This window comes from Salarias fasciatus, chromosome 16 (genome assembly GCF_902148845.1).
Source record: "Salarias fasciatus chromosome 16, fSalaFa1.1, whole genome shotgun sequence".
Classification (NCBI taxonomy): Eukaryota; Metazoa; Chordata; class Actinopteri; order Blenniiformes; family Blenniidae; genus Salarias; species Salarias fasciatus.
In genome coordinates this window covers 14894815-14917994 of record NC_043760.1, presented here as the reverse complement: position 1 = coordinate 14917994, position 23180 = coordinate 14894815, and the positions used below count along the sequence as shown (strand labels likewise).

The 23180-nt window shown below is 44.2% G+C and overlaps 1 protein-coding gene across 1 annotated transcript in view; it reads left to right on the top strand.

Annotated features, from left to right (window-relative positions):
• Positions 1 to 435: 435 nt before the first annotated feature.
• adarb1b (adenosine deaminase RNA specific B1b) overlaps positions 436 to 23180 on the top strand; it is a 122314-nt gene continuing 99569 nt past the window's right edge. The window contains exon 1 of the mRNA XM_030112667.1: positions 436 to 626. The gene's annotated coding sequence lies outside the window, so the exon portion shown is untranslated. The remainder of the gene's footprint in view (positions 627 to 23180) is intronic.

Sequence of the window (23180 nt, the reverse complement as noted above, 5' to 3'; positions counted from 1 at the left end):
CTTATTTCACAAAAATTGATGAAGCTGAAACAAACTGATAGCCATAAACTCTTGGAAAGTCCTTATATTTAGCTTACAGCTGTTCTAGCTTAATAAATCAGAGTTTTGCAAGATGTTTGAATTCTGTTTTGGATTTTTCTTAATATATAATAGAATAGAATAGAATAGAATAGAATAGAATAGAATAGAATAGAACAGACTTTATTAATCTCACACTGGAGAAATTTACAGGTGCACCCTCTGTACCGCTCAATCCGTGTTTGATGTCCTTCCTCCTCTCAGTGAGGATGAGGATGGAGGCTAGGGGAGCGCAGGAGGAGGAGGGAGGGGTGCGTTAGGCCTGACGTGACCTCCACCGGCTCCGCACCGCCGGGCGGCGCTAAAGCCTCTCCGGGCCGTGCCGGCTCCTCCACACGGCGGCTGGCAGCAGAAGAAGGCGGCCGTGAACACTGCGGTACATGCGACCGTGCAGCCGCTGCGTGCGCCTCTCTCTACCCAGGCTCCTGCCGTCTTTCCGCCCGCTCCGACACCAGCGACGACACGGAGGAAAACACATCGCCGCGTCCCCGTTCCCGAGCGCCGGGCTCGGTTCCACTGCGGTCCGGGAGCCGCCGCGCTCCTCTCCCGTGAGTAGAACCGGGCTTTCTTTTTTCTGCTTATTTTGGTTTGGCTGCAGCAGATGAAAACATGCTAATGTGGTTTGGGTTCCGGTTGTGTTTATATAATATTAGGCTGGTAATCCTCCGGAACGGCGGAGACGACGCGACGCACCGGCTATAAGAAATAATACTAATAATAACAATAATGACAATGAGGAGAATACGTGCGCGTGTGTTTGTGGCTGTTGAAAATCACCCCGCTCGTGCGCAGCGGTGCAGTTTGGGGGGCTCTCTGGTTATCGCGCGGCTCGGCTCTGCCTTGTCAGTGGTGAAGGTCCGCTCGGGAGACCGCATCGTGTTCGCGGCGGAGCGGAGACATGGAGGCTGCTGCGGCTGCAGGTTCTCCCATCTCTGCACTCGGTCCTCATCCGCGACGGGAAAAAGACAGGATGCATGCGTGCATATTGGGACAGCGCGAGGTACAAGTGCACCCCCCCTCCCCTCCTCCTCCTCCTCCTTCAGCCGCTGCTGTCTGGTGGATTGATGCGTAAAAGTGTGAAGGGATTACTCACCAGTTCTTCCATTTGGATGTTCTTCCACTTCAACTTAATTTGAATGGAAGTTAGTCTGCGCTGCTGCAAACGTGCCCCCCGTTTGTGCTCTGACGTGCCAGGATAGTGAACTTTACCCCCTTTTTACACAGCCACATTGTGAGACAGTGACCCCAGTGCTCAGACATCTAAACAGCCCCCCCACCCTCCTCAATGTCATCTCTGTGGTTGCCCTTTTTACGTGTCCTTGTAGCAGTTTCCCCCCCTTATTTGGCCTTTTTTTATGTGGTCCGTTCTGTGTTCGGTGGTCACTTGTATCTCATGTGAACCGTCAGGATGGGGGCAGGAATGATGACACGGCTTTTCCTCAGTGTACAAGGGTGCATGCTGAGACAACGGGGCCCCTGTGCACACATATGCAAAGCGGCCCTTCACCAACTTCAGCAGGAATAAAATATGCCCTCATTTTGCTTTTTGCATGCTGATGTGGTGATGGGGGTTTTGTGTCTTTTTTTGATCATTTTGTTTATCAGTAGTACTTTTGAATTACTCTGTGTGCTTTTTCAGCATATGTTTTGTGATTTCTGTATTGTTGTCATCATTTAGCATGTTTTTTTGATTATTTTACATCCCTTCTTGTGGTCATTTACTTGTTTTATGGCTTGTTTTAGTATTACTGTTTTGTTTTTGCCATTTAGTGTGTTTTTCTTATTTCCTTTACTTTATGAGCAGGGTTTTTGGATTCATGGGACAACTTGGATAATGCTTTCTGGTAATTCTAAGTGTGCTTGTGGTCAATTAAATAACAATTCTATTCGGTTTGCCATCTTTTTTGACATTTGGCACATTTCTATGAAATTTTTATGCTTTTATTGTCATATTTCTCAAATTTCATCACATTCTTTTTATATGGTTTAGCTGCTATTTGATTATTTTGGGATGCCTTGAGGCATCCTGACCTTTGAAGCCCTTGACCCTGTGCCCAGCGCGTTTCCCTAGTAACCTTGTTCTGTAAAGACAGTTCGTATCTCTTGTTGGAAGAGCAGTATTTGGTGTAAATCTGTGTGCACATCTTTCTGTCTGCTGCTCACCTGTCAGACAGATGGAGGCACCTGTTTACTGCTGGATGTATCATGCCAAATAATCCCAACACTATAACAAAACATCACAGGCTGAATAGCCCTGTGAAGACTGCACACTGCTTCTGCTAAAAAAGCCTTTATTTGTTGAAACAACAAAATATTTGGTCCTGCTTTTGTGTGAATTTGCCCCGAAGACGCAATTATGATGCAAAGTTTAAATATGTGTTTACTCTGACCTGTAGGGAGACGCTGAGTATCACCGTATGGTGCTTTGAGTGTGTTTCCAAACTGAGCGTGTGCGCTTCAGGGTCACACTAACTCACATACGTGGTAGAAATCTGTGCCACTGTATAAACATCCATGTGGAGCCCGGTGCTGTTTTGCCCTTTGACGCCGCCTCATTCCCAAAGGTATATTAGTGGCTGTTTGCATGATTCGGCTTACATGACTCACGTTTTCCCCTTAAACAATGCAGCATAGATTATTTCACAGAGCAGTAGTGCAGGAGAACGAGGCACTTTGCTGACAAACACTTGCTTTCATTTAAAGAAATTATGTGGAATCTGCTTGCAGCTGTGCGGGGAAAAGCATTTTTGCTGATTTGTTGCTATTAAAGGAGTGATTTAGATTTTTATCTTCCTGCTGTTGTCAACTGTAGCACCTCCTGTCGGTTTTGGGGCAATCCTGAGTGGAATGGGCAACACTACACCTCGCTCTGCGTTTCGCGGAAGTGCTGCAGTCCGACTTCACCTGCTGAAATTCTAAGTTCAAGGAGGACAAAAGCGTGTAGACTGGATACTCGGGGAGTTGAGCCAAACTGGCCAAGTGGCTCAGAGTGGGAGCACGGTTCTGCTGCATTGTGCTGTCACAGGGGGGCTGAGATGCTGCATCGGCACTGTGTGAACGGGACCCATGCAGCAGCAGCAGCAGCAGCAGCAGCAGCAGGGAAGAAGCTGCTGCTGCTAATAAATTGTCACCTGCTGTCAGCGTCCTCTCCTTTTTAACTCCCCTGTAATGCGGATCTACAGGCAGCAGACGGGACGCCCATCACCTCCGCACGCAGGACGTGGCGGCTCCCCCCGCCGAGCCACACGCGCCGCTCCGTGCCCGGCGGACGTCGTCGTCGTCGTCGTACGAAACACTGACGGATGCGCCGCCGCTCACCACGGGGCGTGAGGCGCTATAAAAAGACGGCGCACTTCCTCAGGATTCGCAGGCTCATGGGTGCTGAGGAGGATACACATTTGATGAGAGAGGAGGGGTGAGGTGGGGGGGGGGGGGGGGGGGGGGCTTGCTCGTCAGTTGTTACTGAGAAAAAAAGGTCTCGGATTTTAGCCTACATACAGTACACGGCGAATGACTTAAACATGAGCTCTGAAACCGATAACGAACCTTCAGAGGACGTCTTATTTCCCTCTCAACCCCTCCGCGCCTCACTGTGAGAAATGATGGTGTTTGTAGACTAAATGAAGCGCCGGCGTTTGGGGGACGGAGTGAGGACTCCTGCTCGACCTGCCAGGGATTGTTTTCTCGCTAAATATTTGAATTCATAGGTTGGATGACGTGGAGCCGCCCACGTCCCGGGTGCCCTCACAAATAAATTTTTTGCGCTCCCCGAGCAGGACAGAGCGAGAGCACACTACAGTCCGGTCTTCTTGTGAGTTCCAGTGTGACTTTCCCTGGTCCGACAGCGGTTACACAACGTGTCACGGGCGATTTCATAAATAGCAGTGTAAACAAAAAGACGCTGCCTGTCTGCAGGGAGATAGAGGCTCCTCCAGATAACAGGGGTTTAATTACCTGGGGATTGAGAGGATTCCTCGTCGTGCGATTGAACATTGCTTCACTTATTTTAGCTCCAAAAGCTTTCAGAGCTGTTTGATGAATACGTTCCTTAATAGAGGGGGCCCTTTCTTCACTTCCTAGGCACTCCTTATCAGGCTCCCACTTCTATTCATTCGTTGTCCTGTGAGCTTTTCCTGAAAAACACCAGACATCCTGTTTTCTTCTGCCCTACTTTGCTATCGATTCAGATAAACAGCAGCTACTACACTGGCGTGCGCTTACCGGTCCGTCCTGCGCGACACTTAACAGCTTCGCCACTTTTCCGTTCCGTCGTGTCTGAGGTGTCCCAGACTAAAAGTGAGTGAAGCTCTTCTCGTCCATCCACAGGTTGAGATTACAGACGCCGTTGACTGTAATGACAGCACGAGCGAGCGGTGCATTAGTGGAGGTATGAGTTGTGGTGAGAGATCTATTAGGTGTGGAGGAGCCACAGAGGAATAACAGACGTGGTGAAAGCATCCCGGTCCAAAGTCTTCAAGCAAATTCTTGATTTCAAACCACCTTTTCAGACGTCTGAGTGTAGTGAAGATTGTTTTTGGTTTGCTGAAGCGAGACATCAAGCAGAAAAATGTTTATTATCCGCCAACATTCACCGTTCTGTTGGTGGCCGAGGGGTAACCTGACTCCACCGTGAGAGGCTGCACACCTGGCCGCCTGTTCTCTTATCTGATGGCTGCGCCGCTGTTTTCCAAGAGCATTTCCATTCAGACGCAGCTCGGTGTGCATCCTGTTGAAAACTACTGAGCTTTTCCAACAAATGTGTCTTGATGTACGGGTTCTTTTCTTGTTTGAATATGAGCTGGAGTCTTAGGAATTAAAAAAAAAAAAAAAAAAAAAAAGATTAATTAATTGCTACGTACCCAACCAACCCACAGACTTATTATTCCAGTTATAAAAGGCTGTGTTTTGGCAAGAATCTGGCAATACGACAAAGAAACTATGGTTTCTTCCATCAAGATAAATTGCAATACAACAAGGAGTGAATTTAATCAATTTATGATTAATAGGGGGAAAAATGACCACATACTTTCTCCAGTTAGAATCTGCCTTTAGTTTTAGTTTGAGTTACTATTTGTAAGTGTATTTTCTCCTTGGGAATAACACTTTTGCCAAGAATCATGATAATGAGATGAACCACACAAAATGTATGATTCAGTATATGAGGAAAGTCAGCAAAAGTATATATTTGCAGTTATTTAAAGGGATCTCGTTAAATAAGTCGACACGCAACCACATACATATTTCATGAAGTCAGAACTGTGAGATCTGTCTTTTTTGTTCAGTCTTCCTCAAACCTTCTACTTTTTGTGTGGCTCAAAACTGCCTGAAACTTTACTTGGGGAAAAAAAAAGTTACACCTCCTGCTGCTAGGTGGCAGTGTTGTGGCCTCTCTTTAGGCTAACAGCTTTTTTTTAAATAAACCTGAGCAGGTTTAACTGTCCAGTTTCGCCTTTGTGTTTGATGCTCTCTAAAATGTCCACCTTGTCCTCTGGTTGCTTGAGTCTTTTTCTGCATAATTCATGCTTTGAATGCTCTCAATCACTGATTTGTCTTTAACTTCAACAAAATCTGGTTGGATGGTTGTGCATTGCCTGATTAGAGTAATTTAAGTCTGATTCAGCCTACATGTAATCTTTATTTTCATTTTCTTGATCCGGCTCAGTGGCTCCGACTAGTGGCTGGGAGCTGCATGACAGGTAGACATAATTTTGTGTCGTGGCTAACTAGTGGCTCGAGATGAAGGCTTGTAATACTTTCACAACATTTATAAAGAATTTACAGCTTGTTGTAATCATAAAATAACTAAAACTCCCCTGTCGCAGTGGTGGGACCTTTAAAATGTGTATGTTTATCAAGTTTTGAGCCTCCAAACAAGCAAAACCTCAGGTTGCGGGATCTACATAAAACCATGGCCTATTTACTCATGACTATTTGATGTTTCAGAGAAGTACTCAATCTTTCATGCCAGCGTGACGGAGCTTTTACGGACTGCAGTCATGCCATTACAGCTGTGAAGCTGCACACTCGGCAGTCATGCTCCCCCTCGACGTTCCCGCTGTGTGAAGCCGAGGCGAAAAACAAACCGCCGTGTATCAGTGGCCACGCTTTAATCCTGTCATTGTTCTCGTACGTGAATCATGAGGTGACGAGGATGCGTGGGTGACTGAAAAGGCTTCTTGAATCAATTTGTCCTGCTCACCCTGCAAAAAAAAAAAAAAAAAAAAAGATAAAGCAAAAAGTAAAATGCGAACACAGTTTGCGCACCATGCCGTCTGTGTCAGTTTCACATCTTTGCCGCAAAATAATGAGGCCGCAGACGACCCTGCAGCTTCACGTTCCACTGCAACTGTCAAAAACACTGTTGTTCCCCTCCGCTCGCTTCAAATTAGAATAGAAATTGATTTTTTTTTTTTTTTTAGCTTAATGTTACATGAGTGCTCACAGTTTCAATCAATTAGTCAGCCTGTGTAAAACACAGTCGCTCAGGGCGACCGTCGCTAACTACGTGCTTACAGTTGCGATGTGAAGGGATACTCTGGGAGAATTATAAGGTGGGCGTTGGAGCACGTTTGTTTGTGTCTGTTGCCATAAAAGTCACTTACGTGTGCACACACGTTTGCTGGAACGTTTCACATTACGGCCGTTACTTGATTTGAATTAAAAAGTGTTTTGCCAAACCTCTGGAAAGCAAAGGGGTCAAGGACGTGGATTTATCTATGCTGTATTGCACCGATATGATGGGTTGAACAACGCTGTCTAGAAGGCGCTGTGCTCTCCTAGAAGAATTGTTGGCTTTCACCCTGCGACCCCTGCACCAATGCAAAAGATTAGTCTTGTTTGGAAAATATATATATATAAAAAAAACCCACCAAAACCTTGTATGAATGCCCTGCAATTCACTCCTTTCTTTTTTTTTTTCAATTAATGTCATTTGTCAGCACAAAATGTGCTCCAGCCGCTCGTTCTCGTTCCTGTTGACCTGCAAGGCACGCTGTGTTAAGTGCACTTTATGTTTGAGGGGCAGGGGGAAAAAAAAAGAGAGCCCACAACAAAAACACTCGCTGTATAGATGCGTTCATCCATTCCACTTTCAAGCCTCCTGCACGCTCAGCATTCGTGGATCGCATGGGAATGAATCGGGTCGACCCCGGTTCTGGAGGCAGACCGCCCGGCTAAATCAAAAAAGCCGCAAATAGCTTGTGCTGCTGTAAGGAGGAGGAGAGGTGGGGCGGAGGGGGTTGCCTGGACTCATTTAAAATGTGCATAAGGGCAGAGATTACTCAGGATTGTGATTATGCTGCAAAAAGCTCAGATGTGGATCAGATGTAGAACGGTAACTGGGAACCGCAGAATATGGTTAAATTAAGCAGACATTTTTAGAACAGAGTTTGAGGTCCAATAAAATCTATTTTCTTTATCAAATATTTAAAAATTTTGTAATTCTTTTTTTTTAAGGATTCACTTCGTAAAGTCAGCTGTGAGCACCAGCAATTACAACATGGCCAGCTGTTGTTTGGTTCTGCATTTTCCCAGGTAAAAGTTCTGGAACTGGAGGAGTGCTTTTCATTAAAAACTACCTGGTTAAGCTGCTGCAAGGGTGTTTTATTCCATCTGAACAATAGCAAACAGAAATTTGTGGGACCCAAACAATTTATTTTAAGCATCACACAGAACAATGAAAATGAGAAAATAAGATTTTAGTTGAAATTTTATTGTCTTTTGATCCCAACAGCCGTAAACTATGAGGGGGGAGGCTCTTCATGCCACTCTGAACACCCGTGGTAGATAACCGTTATCTGCATAGATATAATGAAAGTACACATAATGAGGAAAAACATGCTTGTGCTTTAAGTCGTCTTAAAGCGTGCAGGAGTTCAACACTGACGGCTAAATTTAGAGCCGAGAACCACCAAAACGCCTACCACAAGTCAGGGGAACAGCGGTTGTGTAGGTTTCTCACTGATGTTCATTACATTTTTCAGTGGTTTATTTAATTTTCCAAGTTGTATTTATCCTCCACGTGAGTCGATGCTCTTTCTGGGGTGAAAAAGTGCTTCAGTCATGTAACACCTCAACTGAAATCTTGATTTTTATGAGCGTTCACACACCAGGAAGTCACGTGCACAGCTCTGTGGAGTTCAGATTAAGAGTTGATGGGCGTCCCTCAGGGGGCGTTGAGAGGTCTCTGCGTGGAAGTACTTATAGAGGCTCCTATCAGAAAGATGTTGGGCCGTGAGGGGACCTCCTCACCATCGGGGCATAATCCACTGTGCTCCGACATCGAACCGCCAAACTAGGCCAAGCAGGCCTCGTACCAAAGTAATCTCAGACTTCACCTTTTCCCTCTTAAGAGAGGATTTTCCATATCGGATTCTCCAGCCCAGGGATGGGCAGATGTCAGAGTGTGAGAATAAGCTGTAATTGTGCAGGAGGGCGTACTGGTGGCGGGCGTTCATTAAAATAAATAAAGCAGCGTGACCCTCGCTTGCACGACTAAGACGCACTGCAGTTTCACATCAAATCATCAGCAATGCCCCGCCGCCAAATTGAAGCAAGGTGGAGGCCTGAGGTCGCAGCATCTGTAAGTGTGCAACTCACTCATAAATGCTTAATGCAGCAATACTGTTTACTGTTGGGGGGGGGGGACGCTAACCTTTAAAGGTGAGGTGTTGGAGAGCGTAGCGAGGTGAGAGTGTGTGTAGGGTGGACCTCAGGACAGTCTGCAATATAATTCTTAAGCCTCTGTTATTTAGTTGTTTTTGTGTTTTGGTCCCACGTCATATGAATTGTTGCTGCTAATAGAAGAAATGGCCAACGCACACGCCAGACACGGTTATCATCAGAGCGTGAATGTGACACTGCAGTCAATGCCACACACAGAGGGCCGCCATGAAAACGCCGCTACCGCCGCCCGTCCTAGTTCACTGAGCATCAGTAGAAATCTAGATCTGGTTTTGCTTTTTGAACACGTGTGATGAGTGGTGCTAAGGTTTAGGTGCTGAAAGAAAGTCATTTACACCAATTCAAAATGCAGCTGAAGCTTTGGTGAAGCCGTTGGAGGCAGGCGCCATATGGCAACCAGTCATGACAGAATTATTATCTTCTGATTTGAGAAAAACAGCCCTGCAGAGGTGAAAATGAGGTGTGTTTTGCAGAGGACACCAAATGTTTGGATGCATTAGTCATTTGTTTTCACCACTGAGTCTAAGAGTGAATACAGCCTCTGCTGTGATTCTACCCATCCATCCAGGCAGAACAGCCTTTACAAACCAAGGTCTTTTTGCCATTTGATCCCAGTTAACCACTGCAGCACTGTGCTATCTTCTGAGTGAAATATCTTATGCAGTCATATCATGTAAAACAAAAAGTAGATGGACTGTGGGTAGGTCAGAATGTTTATTTATGTCCTGTAACCTTTGCATCGGGTTGAATATTCATGCAGAGTCCATGCTGACTCCACATTCCTACTCTTTCACAGCTGCAGGCGTCGCACCTCAGTCACAACTTTGTGGCCATATTCCACTAGAGTAAAGGACGGGGGCGTACAGTGGTTTAATGTTTCCATTGTTACTTTGATGGTTGAGTTGAGGGCTCCCGCAGGACTTTGCGTAAGCAGTTACATCTCCATGTCTCCACTTGATTTTCTACAACAACTTAAGGGTTGTGACATTTGTGATAATCCTGTGTTTATACAAACAGTTGATTTAGCATTTTGTAGTCTTTATGAGCTTACGTTAAAAAGGAGGGATCAGATTTTTCATCAGGTTTTGAAATCAGAAACTCAGTGGAGTTCAAACTGAGGTTCTAGACTTATATCAGTTTGTACACGTAACACCAAAACTAACGCGACAAACATTAACGCAACATTAGCCTTTACTGATAGGCTGCATATAGGCCATATTTACATGACGATTTAAGTGATAACTCATAGTTTTTCGGGTTTTCGTTTCCGAAACAGTGTTTTAAGAAGAATGTCAGTTTCCACGGAAACGGCACAAGCCCTGAAAAGGATGTAGTGTTCCTGTAACGCCACTAGTGTGTGCTGCTGGTTCTTTTTATAATTAAATCTCACACATGCATGCAAGGAACAATATGCCACATTCATGAACAAAAGCAAGCATACAGACATTCATATTCACAGATGACCCAGTTGGATTGCTTTTATGAATGACTCTCGACTATAAAGCTACCAGTTCCCAGGAGAACATCGACAGGAGGTTGTGCCATTCTGGACGCCGCTGCCGTTGTCCCTTTAGGGTGCTTTCACACCTACTAGTCCACTTGAGTGGTTCGGTTCGGACATAAATTATTCATAAATGTTGCAGCTGTCAACTAGTTCGGTTCGCATTCACACCACTTGTTTGTGCAGATGAACTATCCACTATGACCCTCCTGCCCCTTGGTGGCGCTGTTCACATAATAGTGTGTTTTGGGTGGCGGAAGTGAACCCTGATTGGCCAGCATGTGTGACGTGATGCGCCGCGCGGCTTGCTAGCCTCCGCCGACCAAAAAGCCTTCTCCACAACAGAGCGGACAGGACCGAGGCTGGTCAGCGTTCACACTAGCAGCGGACCGTGCCGAGACCGCCTCCTCGAGGAGGTCTCGGTGCGGTTCTTTGTCCTGGACCAAAACTAACTGGTCTGCTTTCACACCAGCGCGTACGAACCGAACCTGCAGGAGTTGGGGAGGCTAGTCCGCTTCAAGCGGACCAAATGCTGTAGGTGTGAAAGCACCCTTACTCACACGAGCAAAAGAGCTGATCTGCTGTGGCCCTGGTGTGCAGAGAAGTTCAGTTTTCCCCCAATAGATGAAGTTGGAGTGTTTTTGAAAAGTTTCACTTGGAAACATTGCTGCGGAAATGGGCCCTTTGTCCCGTATGAAGATGATCTTAATGGCAAAATTATGTGAGTCTCCTCCGCTTCATTTCTTCACGAATCCTTCCTGAATCTTTTAAAGCCAATTAATTAAATTGTATTACATAATGCTGCGCATGCTGCCTGGTTGGCTTGAAATTACCTCATATTTTTAATAGAAGTTGATAAATATTCTTAGATTTTCCTTTTCCTCCTCACTGTTTTTTTTTTTCTTGCTAAAAGTGTAATTTTTCTGCATTTTCATCCCACACTTTTCAGTGTGAAATTAAAATAAATTGGCTCTCAAAGAGGATCCCCGCTGCACTATGTCTTTCCCCTGATGCTCAGACTCCGGACAGAAATGTACCTGTCACTGTCTTCTCTGTGAGCTTCCACTGGATCTCTGGTGTACTGGAGGAAAAAGTCACGTTGCCTTGGGGTATAGCTGCAGCGGGCTGCCATGTCTGTGTAGTCGCTGTGTGTGCGTGTGTGTGCGCGTGTGTGTGTATTCAGTCCTATCTTGGCTCGAACTCTCGGAGCATATGGACAAGACCAGACATCCATGCAAAGGTTCACGTCACAGCAGTTCACTGGGAGCGTATCACCCCCCCTGAAAACATGGATTGTGTCACGATGTGGCTGTACATGTATTCACTGCGGATTAGGCCGAACCCATCAATAATGCAGGCCGCACAGTGGAGCTGAAAAAACATTTTTTTTTTTGCTTGTTTTATAAGAGCTAATCTTCTCCTTGGCCGTCTGCTTTTATAAGGGGGTACAGTCAGACTGTAAATCCTTCAACAATGACGACTTCTTTAAACTTTGATGCCTTAAGAGAGTCTATAGCTGGATTAATGAATGAATGAATGACGAAGCCCTCTTTTTCTGCCTGCGTGTCCTTTTCATATTCATCAGCCGTCTCCTTTTCCTTCTTGTCCTCCATATTCTATGGAGCTCTGCAGAGCCCTTGGTGATACGTCTATATATAGAAGGGAAAGGAGGAGCGAGATTAAGAAAAATAGAGTGCCTTTTAGTACGCTGATCTCAGGAGCTTGCTTCGGCGCTCCTGTTTGAAATGGTTAACGGCGCTCACGTTCAGCCAGAGGATCGCTCTCGTCCACGGTGGAGCGACCGGAGGCGAAGAGGTTGAGGCTCGACGCACTCAGACAGGCGTCCTCAATTAACCACAACACCTGGCTCTGTGAAAAGGACGGCCTCTCAAGGACTGTTTCCGCGGCACAAGGCTGTGAATTTTTAGTTTGAAGTTGGTTAAAACACGAGAACTGTTGAAGCAATCAAACAAATCTTGAAAGTTTTCTGAAGCCCGCAGGATACGAGTGCGTCTACAGTGCGCATGGTGTGTTTGCAGTGTATTCCCTTCATCCCTGGAAATTCCTCGTCAAGGTTGTAGGCGGCATGACGCAGTTCGCTGCCATAACGCTCGGATTGGTCACGAAACTGCTTGAAACTCCTTGGTCGTGTTTGTTTCTCAGTTGACCAGTGACGCTGCGACCGGAATGTTCGGCCCTGCCCCCGGGCGCTGCGTTGTGCTGTTCACTCTTGAATTTAACAGCACTTCACTAGTAAACTGCACATTTACTGCACCGTCATCTGGGTCACATGTGGAGTTTCTTAAACATGCACCTCGATGTAGTTGAGTCGGCCTTGATCCTCCCTTTTTACGGTTGGCTTTCTTGCCAACCGTAATATATGTGCTCAAACAGGTTGACTTTGAATTGCATCTCATGACATGCAAATGCAGGAGGCTTCTGAGGATATCACTAAATTTATATTTTAATGGGCAAAAATGTTGATGGTGCCACCTAGTATGCAGAGTATGCACTTGGCGTCAGTATAAAACATTTCCATCAGGATTAGCAGTGAGCGCAGAGTCTGTCTGCTTTCGAGGCGTTCAGGGACAGTTCTCAGGGTTGCATGCTGCCATAGACAATCTTGTTCAACCTCCTATTATAGATGGAGAACTTTTATGTTTTAATAACTGATGCTCAGCAGCATATAGAAACAGATAATTCAGAGCATCAAGATTTAATTTTTTTCCTTCTCTTTTATTAAAATTATGTAATTGTACATATTGTTGTTAAATTGCAAATAAATACATTGTGAAGACAATTTCAATGTTTAGTACGCACTCTATGTAATTAAAATGAAGAAAACTAGACTTGATGCCTAAAAATATGCTCTGGGTTTTGGCTGAAGTTTCCAACAAAAGTGAGGAATTCAACACTTAACAGCTAAATTTAGAGCAACGCAAAAGTTATAAACCTCTGGTGTGAGACTTTAGCAAGGCTGGTCTGGAAATTAAATTTATGATATTCACTTATCCTACTATGTGATGTTACGGTTTTAATATTTTCCTGTTAGATTGTTGAATTATGATCAAACAAACATTTTTCCAGTTGTCGGAACTATTGCACACTGTAAACCACGCCTGAGCCCGATGTTTTCCAGACTTCATCATCCAGATACACGCAGGCTCCACCAGTTCAGGTTCTTCCTGTTATGCTCTCGCTCTGCTCTTTACCCACGTCCACTGCTCCACTGTCCAGGTCTGAGGCTCACTTGCTTGTCGTCATTCTCATAGGTAGATGGGTTCAGAATGGGAACGTTGATCTGATCAGTCTGTGAGTTCACAATTTCAAACACAACAATCTGTTGTGCTTTATGTGTTTTGACACTGTTTTATCATAGAGAGCTTAAGATAATCAAGAGTTCATCTGTAGGATCAGTTTGACTCTCCAAGCGTATTGTTTTTTCTTTCTGTTGCCGAACAGAACTCCCTTGTGGGATTTGAATTCCCAAGTCCCTCAAGTGAAGTGCCTGCATTTTTGCAGTTGGTTATATTTAGATTTTTCTGTCATGCCAAACACCAGTAATTATGAATTGACAATCAGTAAGGTGCTCCAAGGTATTTAACTCATTGACAGAAATTCAGTGATGTGATTCAGACCTCGGTCCACAGTTTTGACCCAATATGTCACAATCTATTATATTTATAGATCAGAATCATATTACGTATAGATTATTATGTCAAACTATTTTATTTAGTGAAAATCCATACGGTATAATTGATAAACAATTTTTTCACCACGTCCCTCCCTACCTTGCATCTGATTGGTTTGTCGGCCCTCATGCTCCGCATAGACATTAAATACAATCAAATCAGTGAATTCAGTGTACTAACCAACCGGAGGCAGAGTAGAGTTGTGGCTTCATCACACTGGGGATAAAACAGGCAATCTGACTGGCAGACACTGCCGAGGGGTGCTTCAGGTGTATTTGGAAGAAGATGACAAACGAAAGCAGGCGTAACGCCGTATACCCGCTCATACCCTGCAACACACCACTGGTTATCTGCGACTTGAAGTGAAACTGGAGTTTGTACTTGAATAAGAGCGAAGCATCCAATTTACCCATTCTGAACTCTCTTCTGCGGTGCCGACAGACGCCACAGTTGCTAGGCGACCGATGTGCCGCTTCGAGTCGCAACCGTGAGCCCGGTTAATCCCAGTCGACCGTCTCATTTGTCTGGCTTCATTCTGAAAACTCCCTAGCCTTGAGAGTACCCATCCTCCAAAAACTAAGGTATTTTTTGTAAGTGTCGAGCCCTCGAACTGAGACGCAACTTATAATTGGACGATGGCATTTTAATTGCATTTTATTGTCTTTTATTCTGGGTGCGTTTCTAAAATACTAAGCAGCCATTCGTTATGCAATCCAACAATGGTGATACTTCCTCTTGCGTCTCCCCCCCCCCCCCGGTTTCTCATCAGGTGTTTGTAGAGTATGCAGAGATGCTGCAGTGAAACTAAACATGACTCTCAGAAATAAGTGTTGGAGGGGGTTGCCTAGAGCCGAGCGTAGCAGGTGCTGCCAGTCCGTGGGGGCATATTTGTGTACTCTGCTCACTCAGTGGGAACATTTTAATTTGATCCCTTTGTTTCTATAAAACAGGTCAGGATTTGCTCTACCCCTGGGCCGTTTGTGTGTCAGGGTTTGTGCAGACGCCGGCGTGAGCGCCGCGTTGTCAGAAACCGCCATCAAAGCTCTGGGGCCGAGTTGTCGGAATTTCTTAATGAGACGCTCGGTATAATTGGTTCAGTCACCTAGGAGGTGTTTAAGTTTTCATTTAGGCTTCATTTCTCACTGTGCGGCATACTTTGAAGCAGGAGCAGTGGATTGTGGGGGATTTCTCCTAACATGAAATAACACTGCGCTAAAGAAGTCTTGCTTTGGGGGCTTTCATATTAATTTAATGTGCATTCCTTCACTCTTAGGTGAATTTAGACTCAATATTTAGGGTTATAATTTGCTGTATTTGTTTTTCGGGGGCAGCCTACCTTTGCCACAGATATCGGCGGCATTGTTTTTTCAGGAGTGGAAAATCCACATACGTCACAGAGGAATGTACTGTTTTCCAACTTCACATGCCTGAAGTTGCTGGCCACTTGTTCTCCTGAAATAAAAACATCCTCAATACAACAAAACGTATGCATTTTCTATTGTGACAGCTCCGAGAGAAATAGAGGGGAAAAAACAACTTAAGACTTCAATTGTTTGCAGGATGGAGATCTGCACGATGAAGTCCTGTTTCTTCCATTCAAAAATGCTTTTTAAAATTCAGATTTGTCCCTGGTTTTATTGAGATTTTCTGTCAGTGACAGTGATGGCAAGAGGTTTGCCTCTAATTACTGCATCAGTGTAGTGGGTGCTCTCAGACAATCAGCGTGATAAAACTGATGGCGGCGCATGGCTGGAGGGGCCTCACCAATCAGAGCACTGGTTTTATCTCTTCCTCTTGAGGGATGTTAAAATTTCACTTGTTTTTCCATTACACTTCCATCAAACCTTCCCTCATGGAGTTTTGTCCAACTTACAAAGACCTCACCTCAAGTGAATATTGGTCGTGTTTTTGCTTTTTCATTCCAAAAAAGTTTTGTATTTATATGGCAGAAACACTTTCCCCATTAAAACCAGAATAGCAGAAGAGCTGTTCCCGGGAGAATATGGACTGGGAGTCATGGCACTCTGGATGTCGCCATTGGAGTTATTTTCTTGCGCATGTGCAGCAAAGCGATGTACTACGGCGGTGGTGTGTGTGCATTGTCGCAGTGTTTTCTCCTGGTGACACGGAGACCAAGCGTTTTCAGAAAGTTGTGCCATCCCCTCGTTTTCATGGAGACAGATTCCAGCATTGTTGAAAAGTTCCATTATTTTTGAAAATTTGCGTTTTCAGTGTTTCCGACCACCGCTGTCCTGCAAATGGACTCCCAAAATACAATGATAGTTTTGCGTTTTCACTTAAACGTTGAGCGTAAAGGGTCTAACTTTGTCACTCATACTTTAGAAGTCACATTTTCGTTTCCACAGTTGGTTCAGAGGCACCAATTCACCACATTCACATTTGTTTGGACGGTGGTGGGAATCCAGAGTGAGTTGAGAAAAACAACACATGCACTCAGTTCACATAAAATTGTGGCTGCACAATATTAGTTAAACATGATTGCAATATTCCTTTTAATGAATGCGCAACAAACACTTAAATATATGATGCTGATGTCTTGGTAATTTTGGATTTGTGCCTCCATTTCTCTTCATTGACCTAATTTTATCCAGTTTGCAGCCACTCTTTTTTCAGTAGTATGTCAGAAGCGATTTCTGTGTTTCTGACTTGTGGCCTGTTGCTACCAGCTATGATTTAATGCTGAAATACGGAAATGAATTACGATCCAACACAGTCGAGGGCACATTATGCATTCATGGAACAAATGAATGCACAGTGCTCGGAGACATAACTTATTTCTTTCAGTCAAGTCATTTGGAATATGTACAGTATATTGTGAATGTTGATACGTTTGCTACACATTGTGCAGCTCTGCTGCAGAACTGCACTACCACAATATTAAATCTTTACAGTTGTTATTTAATAATGAAATGTTCACACAGAGGCCTTGTATGTAAGGAAGACTTATCACTCAGTTTTCTCAGCTTTAGTTGTTTTTTTTGTGTGTTTTTAAGACCACTGCTCCGCCTCACTGTCAATCATCCAGTGTGGCATCAAACTGAAGCACCTTTCAGCACTCTACTAGATCCACACTTCATGTAGCTTCTTGTTGTGTTTTTACTCGAATAATGTGTCACGCTTGTTTTTCATGTGGGCACGCACAATGGGATTCAGCCCGAGCGCGGCTTCGCGTCAGTTTCTCGCTAAAGCTTTGGTTTCTTTGGCGTCCGTTTAACTACGCCTCTGGATTTTAAGAATAGCTGTAAGGGTTACTACACCCGGCATGTCACGCAGCGCTACAGGTCTCCCCGGGTGTGGATGTAACTGAGCACTGGATGAAAGGACCCGGGGAAACCTGCTGACCAACTCCTCATTTAGTATGGACACAGTGTCAGGCGCTTTGAAAGGAAGAGGACTCTAGTGAAGCTTTGACAGCCACTGCGAGGATGTGTCAGACTCATCGTGTGTGTATTATCCCTCAGAGGCTCTCCGCTGTGTCTGCCAGAACCTGCCGGGGAGGAAACTATCATTTTAAGGCATCACTGCCAAACTAAAGTTGTTGTTTTTTTTTTTGTTTTTTCTATATATATATTTTTTTTTTCAGTGTTGACTGGTCAGTAGGGTGCACATTCCTATCCAACAGGGGTCATATGATTGTTGATTTACAGCCACACTTGTAGGAAATGCGCCGTTCTTTCTTTGAGTATTTAGAATGAAACATAATATGTTGAATGCAGCCTCGTGTAGCACTTAGCTGCAGTCATATTCACCCATTCACACACAAATTCACACGCCAGCGGTGTTGGCTGCCATGCAAAGTGCTTTTTGGGGTTCAGAGTCTTTTTGAAGGACACTCATGGGTTTTTTGGGGGGGGGGGACAGATCGAACCTGCAACCTTAAAGACTGAGCCAAAAGCCGTCATTCATATTCATCGGTCCCTGAGTGGCGGTTTCTCAAACTGTATTGGAGAAGTTGACCATGGAACAAGTTCAGCCTTAAAAAAAAAATCAATATAATAACAGTGATGATTGTATATTTCTAAGTCATTCATTGCCTACTAATTTACCACTATATGTGAAAGGTTTGAAGATATGCTATGATACTGATATGACCGAGTTCCTGAACTGTGAGAAACAGATTTCACTTAAATCAATCAGAAATTATATTTTACACTTTAATAAGTGTAACTTGTATTCCTCGTTAAATACAAGCACTTAATAAAATGATATATGTGTTGAAGATAATCGTATTGCAGAGCCTTTATGATAAGAAGCTTTGGTTCTGCTGAATGTCTCCAGTTCTTCACGGCGGCCACATTACCGCCTGCCGGCTGTGAACGTCTGCTCAGGGCCTGTTTATTGGTGGGCACATGTGTTGTGTTCACTGACAGGAGACCACACGCGGTTCATGTCGAGTGTTGTTTTCCTTCACGGGTCGCGCTGCTGAAACCTGCGTCATGCGTCAGAAGGCTCGATCTGTCCGGTTTCACAGCTGCGAACGGAGGAACGATCCAGTCGACTCCGAGCTGGATAAAAAGAAATTTTCAACGGGGAAAATAGTAGATTTTGGAGTGCAATAATATGAGAATGCTGTACAAAACTGTGCAGAGCTGCAGCTTGGCTTCACAGTGATGTGATTTCTGAGGTTATGCAGTCGTGTCAAAAGGAGGATCTTCAAAAGTTCCTCCCACAGCGCGAGACTCGCAGCGTGGCCTTGCTGCTGAGCGGTTTTGGGCGCGCGCCTGGTCTGTTGTCAGCTCGGCTCTGGCTCTCGGCCTCGCGCTGCTCATCTGACAAGTGTGTCGGGAGTTGGATCGCATTAAAGATCATCGCTTGCTCTCAAACCGCCGTCTTTCACACCCATATTCCTCTTGATTTTATGCGCTTCTTCACTGGAGCCGATAATCACGATTTCAACACGGGTATTATTTGCAAATCGTATGAATCACCCAGACGTTTGTTTAGTTTTTTTTTGTCTCCTCAGTCAGTTTGCATGCGACTGCGTCTCCACAGACAATCTGCACACGCACTCCTTTTTTTTTTTTTTTTTTTAACTCCCAGGATTGACTTTTCCCCCTCCTCCCCTCTCCAGGAAAAACATCTCTCGCACTCAGACCGAGTGGTGATGAAACATGTGCCTAAATTAGGATGTTCTGCGGTACGAGGGCAGGTGTGAGTTTTTAGCACCTCTTCTGAATCTTACACGCTTCCAGTGCCGCAGAGCTGAACTTTTCATTAGCAGCTTTTATTCCTGACAGACAGAGGCTCGCGTTTCCATCAACACCTCCGGCTGGAATATGTGATTAAGCCTTCCGCTGCGTCCTTGGAGTTTGTTTGCACATTGCTTTTGTTCCCCTTAAGTGAAACATTTTCTCCTTACGTTTCCTCGAGTGTATTAGCAAGTATTAAATTAAACGTCGTCCTTTTTTTACTAAGAGGTGTAATATCAGCGGTTTTTAGATGACAATCGGGGCTGTGAACGGACTGAAATTCAGTCGGATGGCTCCAGTCTAGTCAGTGTTTGAAGAGATGGCGCTCACAAATGTCATTTGTTTTGGAAAAAAAGCCTGCGCGATAAAGAGATAAATAAAAGGCTTCCGCTGTAAATTGAATTTTAAGGTTTGTTGGTGACGGATTCGATTGAGACAGATGCTTGCCAATATCTCCTGCTGTCAGTTAACACAGACGCTAAGCTTCCCTCACTTTACCTGTCGTCAGCCTCGTGATTGTAGCACTTTGTGTATTAGCACTACGACTGTAGTCCTCACTCGCTGGCTGATTCCTGTCCCGTCCTGTTTTTTTCTGCCTGGTATGGAGGCGAAGTGACTGTAACCCAACTCTGGCACCGCAGCCGCCAAACATCATGTGTTCATTAAACTGTGGAAGTGATCGAATAGAACAGTTGTAGAGCGGGAAGTAAAAATTTGATTTATCTACAGGTGGTGGTATCGGATTCGAGTGTAGACAATCAGGGCCTGTTTATACAATGTCTCAGGTGAAAACACATCAGAAAAGTTTCGCGTTTCCACGGCAACACTTTGAAAACGAGGTGTGTTTACACGGAAATGCTGTTCAGCCGTGGTACGCATGTGCATTAACAGTGATTCAGGAAAGTAGCATTTTCCACTCTTTCCATGGAGAACGAACTGGAGCGCTTTCGTAGATTTCCTCTGTGAACTCGTTTTAAAAACGTTCCATTTCCAGTTGTTCTGAGCGTCGTTGCCGTGTGAACAGATGAGACCTCAAGCTTGTAACCAGGAGTCCACTGCCAGCAGGTCACAAATCTACTAAAACTGCTGGAGTTGCACCGAAAAGGCCGTCTGGTTTGAAAATTGTGAAGATCGCATGATCTGCTGTGAAACTTCAAAAAGGAAAGACAAAGAACAACAGCGGATTGATTTTGATTTCTTGGCCGAGTGTTTCTTGATTCATCTGCTGGCTGTTTGCTGATTAATGCTTTTCGTGCTAATTCTGGTATGACTTCATGTACTTTGGACTCCTTCAGAAGGGGGACTTCGGTGTTTTTTATGAAAATGCAGACTGTTGTTTTTTTGGGTGACGCAACTGAGCAGAGCTCCAACCAGAAGCGATGATTCGCATGCAAACACCACGCCGGAGCCGGACCGCTGTCAGGCAGTGACAGTGACCCACGCGCAGGCATGCATAACAAGTGTTTTGGTGCCTTTAAATGGCAGTGTTAACAGTGAGGGGGCATGTGAAAGTCTGGGAGCGACACTTCTCAGTAACACGGGCTTGTTTGGGACTGTTGGGGCAGATGGCCGCTTCTCCGCTCTCTTCCATTTAAGACATTTTTTGGCGCTTTGCGGATCCATTTGTCTGAAGACACTTAAGACGAGCAGAGTAGTAAAATAAACAGCCATTACTTAGAGTGACCGCCGGTCAGAGGCGCCGTCACTGTTTCAAATCTGCCGTAGCTCTTAATATGGTTATTTGGATGCTAAAAGAGCCAGATAGCAAAACGGTGACTGCAATGGGACGGAGGAGTGTGTCGTGTTGGATTTGAGGAATGTGCGCCACGTGTTTTTTTTGTGTTGCACTGAGCAGCTTTTGTTACGACTTGTCGACTGTCTCTGGTAAACACTGAGATCTTTGTTTGGATTCAATGACCCAATGTGTCTGTCTCTGTTCACCTCTTAAAAAAAAAAAAAGAGAGAGAATAATTTATTTCTAAGTGGGAAGCCATCAGGTTATCTGCAGTTGCTTGCTAGAAAAAAAAAAAAGCCTGTAGTTCTCAGAGTATGAAACGCATCAGAGAAAGCGAAGAAAACTGTTTTTGACATCCTTGTAAAGCATCAAGCTGATCATTTTAGTAAGAAGATTGATTAAGCTCATTTTTTATTTTAGGTTTTACTTTAAAATTGGGTGTAAAAAAAATGCCAGCAATTCCTTAAAATATAGACAATATAACGCAGTACCAGTAGTTTTCATAGTTTTTTTGTTAATTTGCAGTTTTCAATAAAAAATAGTCGCAATAAATAAAGAATATTGGATGAACAGAGGGATAAAAATCAGCAGTTTTTCAATAATAACCATGTTTTAAATGATAGCAGCTGTTTTTCTGAATTAAGAAATTATGTTTATCCTCATGAATGAACAAGTTTGTTACAAAATAGTCCAAAAAGGTTCATTGGTCTTCCAAGTTATAATCCAAAACAAAGGTTCTTTTTCAAAGACCAGAGAGGTATTTTATTATTTACCTGACGGTTTCGGCAGCTGTCAGCTGTCTTCTTCAGAGTGTCACGTGATGTTGTTGTGCCGTATCTTGTTTTGGGTTGTTACAAAATAGATTTACTTGATTTAAGATTAAAAAAAAATGTTTAAATCAAAATATTTTAATGATAGTTGTTTTGAAATTTGAAATTACTTGGTATTAAAAGCTTTTTCTATTCCATAAAATGTATTTCAATATCTATTTTATAATAGATGGACTATTTTGTACGTTAAACAGCACATTTTTTAGTGGGATCAGTGTGTTCTTTTACAAAAACAGTTTTTTAGGGGTAATAATTTGATGAATGACTTTTTTTAATGAAAGTGTTTCTCTTGAGGTGTATGAAAGCAGACTTGAAAGGAAATGATTCATCAACTGTTTCTGTTAATTAAAAGCTTAACTTTTAAAAAAAGACTGTCTTTGTAAAATGTACAATATTTAAGGAAAATGTCTTTCAGTTGTTCACAAAGAAAACAACAAACAGGCCAAGTCAAGTCTATTTTTTTTCAGATTCAAATTCAGAATCTTGAAGATGAATTGATAAGATTAGAGAAATCATGTTAAATTTAGGACAAACGTCCTCAATAATTTGCAAAACTGTATCGTGTTCGGTGGTGGAAAGAATGGGTGTTCAATACATCTGAAAGTATTTCCCAGTATTTGCAGTCGTCTTTACAGTGCTTTAACATGAACACACAGTACTGCCTGTGCTGTCTTACTGTATAATTCTTTCATCTGAAGTTTTCTGTCCAGTTGGACATTATTGCTCATCGTGAGCCACCAGTTGGAGCCATTTCTTTAAACTTAAAAGTGGCACCGCGCTGACTTCCTCCTCAGATCTCTTATGGATTTGATTGAAGCCGGGATAATTAATGATGTCTGCCAGTGGCAATAATTATTAGTTGTACTCTTCACGTACAGCGGGAAAAGCCTACGCTCCTCGTAAACAGGCTCGGATATTTCCACAGCAGCGTGCGCTCTCCTCGCTCCCGGAGTGTTATTTATTCTTAAGTGGTATCGACGATGAAAGGCTGCCTTCTTAAGTTTTATTAACTCAATCCTTTAATGCGGGCGATTCCGAACCGTACCCCTCACCTCGCTAATTTGCGGCATTAGCTGTTGACGCATTAGTCAGCGTGCGCTGCGAGCGTCCTCTGCAACAAGCGTTCCCGACCCGATAGTACACCCACAGTCTCTTCGGTAAGGCCACCTCTTAATATTCATCAGAGGCACGCGTCCCATTACGGCCGAGCCGCCACCTCCGGGAGCCCGGGAAGGAGGTGTTTTTTTGCCGTGCGCCGGGCTGCAGAGCGGAGCGTTGCAGACTCCGGTGGAATGTGTCAGAGGCGGGCTGCACTGGGCTTTTTTGGAAGGAAGATGTAGCAGTCCTATTACTCACTTCTGTAGCAGGCAGTGTGCTGCGCTGCGCTGCGCCTCCCAGGGGTTCTGTTCAATCATTGGTCCACATTTTATTACCTTGTTCTGTGGCGGTGTG